General features: G+C 44.5%; 1 pseudogene; it reads right to left on the reverse strand.

The window, feature by feature from the left end:
* Window positions 1–366: 366 nt before the first annotated feature.
* On the reverse strand, window positions 367–1208 carry LOC115865012 (large ribosomal subunit protein eL6 pseudogene; annotated as a pseudogene).
* Between the last annotated feature and the right edge of the window lie 1673 nt (window positions 1209–2881).

Below are 2881 nucleotides of genomic sequence, written 5' to 3' on the forward strand. Positions count from 1 at the left end.
TAGTATAGCATTTAGTTCTCATGTTTCTTTAACCTCCTTTGACCTGGAACATTTCCACAGCTTTTCTTTATCTTTTAACAACATTGACATTTTTGAAGTATAATCCCCCATTTAAAAAACAGAGCACTCTTCATTTTTTATTTGTCTACTGTTTCTTCATTATTCGATTGAAGTTATACAGTCTCAGCTGAAATATCACATAGAGGAAGCTATATCCTTCTCAAGACATCATGCCCATCTGCCTCTCATTGGTGGCGTTAACTTTGATGATCCTATCAGGGTGTTGTCTCATTTCTCCATTGTATAGCTATTATTTTTTTTTTTTTGAAATGGGACAGTTTTTTAATGAGGTTCTTTGTAAGACGTTCAGAACACGACTTTGTGAGGATAAATTCCGTTTGCGAGAGCAAACACAGAGCAGAGGTAGCCCTGGAGCTGAGAACAGCTTTGATTTTTTGCAGAATTTGTGAGTCCACAGCTTTCTGATGAACCTTGAGCTGCTCTGTAATCTCGTATTTCTCTCTCTCTGTGTCGAAGATCTCACCTTCCTGGTGCCTGGGCTTACGCAGCTTCTATTTGAAGTAAGCGTCAGTGAGCTGTTCTGGGATTTTCACACCACTGATATCAATTTTGGTGGAAGTGGCAAGGACAAATTTCTAGTGTGTTCTCCGCAGAGGAACTCGACTGAGGGACAGAGGCCCAGTCATAAGTAGCAAACCACTGCTCAGCTGCTTCAGGAAAATGACCCTCTTGCCTCTGTGGCGCTCAGAGAGGCAGATCAGAATAGTCCCAGGAGTGATGCGAGCGTGCAGTTTTCTCACGTGCTTACTGAAGGGTTTTTTGCTGTGACTCAACAGCTTTCGAGGCACATCTTCAGTAGGATAATATCTAGGCATTTTGCGAAGTTTAACCACCCGGGTACCACCATTCTTGTCACCACCAACTGGTTTTGTGACAGTAGCAAGAACCTTCACTTTTTTCTTCTTTTCCACCTTGGATTTAGCTGCTGAATACCTCCTCTTGTACAAGGCCGTTCCGGAATACATAACCGATAGGGAATATCTGCCAATTCCTCTGACCAGGACAGGGTTTTGGCAGCAGCGGGGCTTCCCCTGCTTCACCTTGTTAACCTTGCCACCACCATCAGCCTTCTTGGCTTCAGGTTTTTTCTCCTTAGTATCTGGCTTCTCAGCATTTTCACCCGCCATCTACCAATACATATATTTTTAAAAAGGCATTTCACCAATTATCTCATAGCTATACAGCGATAGGCCTACCAGACTACAAGTTCTCATCCTCTTTCTACATCCTTTTCATCCCTCCCACTATAAGATATAGGCCTTCCTCCAAATCGCCACACATCTGCAACAACATTCATAGTTAACTTCTGGGTTGTCTCCCCAATACAGTATAACCTTCTTGACGATTTGAATATATCTCACAACTATTATTTATTTGCTACATATATTTAGTGGTCACAAGTCCCTATTCCATTATTTCTGTTTTTGCGAATTAGAAATCCTAGACTTAGCTTTAACAATCTCCCCAGCCAGGGAGCAGTGAGGCTGGAACTTGAAACCATTTGCTTTCAGGACTTTTGCTCTTATCAGACTGTCTCATTCAAGAAATTCGGTTTAGGAGGGGAAGACACACACACACACACACACACACACACACACACACACACACACACACACGCACGGCCCAAACTCAGGCCAGACTGAAAAAAGTGCAAAGCCCAGGAGACTTCCAGCCGCAGACGTGGGAAGATGAGAAAAACTGCATTTGTCCTCAGCTTCAAATCCACAACGTGGCGGAGACGAGGTCGGCGTCGTCTTTTGGAACCCAGGTCCAGGAATCGGAGCGCGTGCAGCCGCCCTTGTCCCTGCTGCCCCACTGGCCCGCTAGGGATGCCTGGAGGGGCCCTGTTTCCCCAGCCCCGGAGGGTGGCGAGCAACCGCAGCCCCGGGGCCTCTATAGCATCCCATCCCACGCTCTTCGTGCCCCACCGTTAAACCCAAGCGAGAGAAATGAAGCGTCTGGGAGGCCCCCCCAAACGGCCCTGGGAGTGTCCGATCCCTGCAGTTGTTGACTTCATACCCTCCCGGTTAGGATGGCGAAGAATTGGGATCCTGAAATAGAGTCCTGCAGAGAGGCCCTGCCATTCTTACCTTGCAAGACCCTATTACTTTTTTTTTTCCTTGCAAGTAATAGCAATTTGTGGAGAAGAGTTTCAAGTCCATGCAAATACTCTGCTCCGCATCAAATTTCCTCCTCTTGATTTAGCTCCCATTGATGATTTTTGCCTGAACTAGTCTTTGGCTGAAAAATTATGATTTGCCAATTCTTTATCACGCCCTGCACATTTACCAGTTGTCTTGCAATATTCTATAAGAGCCCTCCCTTCACTTTTCCTCCCTCCTTCCTTCCCTCCTTTCTTCCTCCTTTCCTTTCTTCACTTTATTATCTACTTATTATTGGTATGGACTCATGGTTCCACTTTTTCAACTATCTATAATCTATTGCTGTTCCTTAATTATTGTGTTCCTCATATTTTTCCAGGTTTCTCCAGTTGAAGCCCCTTCAGGGTGGGTCCTGTGTTCTTGTGACATGCCTCCTCATATTTTGAGTGCTTTCTTACTTTCTGGAACATGGTTTTCCCTGTTGTTCATTTACCCACTGCCTCAGTCCTAGAATCAAACATTTCTCAAGGAAGCACTGGCTTCTTTTAGAGCATAATGGCATTAGACCCCAATACATCTGGGCACTAGGTCTACTGATTGCTTCTGCGTGTCTTTGCTTCTAGGAAAACTAAAAAGCATGTGCATTTATATACATGTATACATATGTATACATACACACATATATACACACAGACATA

The sequence above is a fragment of the Globicephala melas genome, chromosome 6, assembly GCF_963455315.2.
Source record: "Globicephala melas chromosome 6, mGloMel1.2, whole genome shotgun sequence".
NCBI classification, from domain to species: Eukaryota; Metazoa; Chordata; class Mammalia; order Artiodactyla; family Delphinidae; genus Globicephala; species Globicephala melas.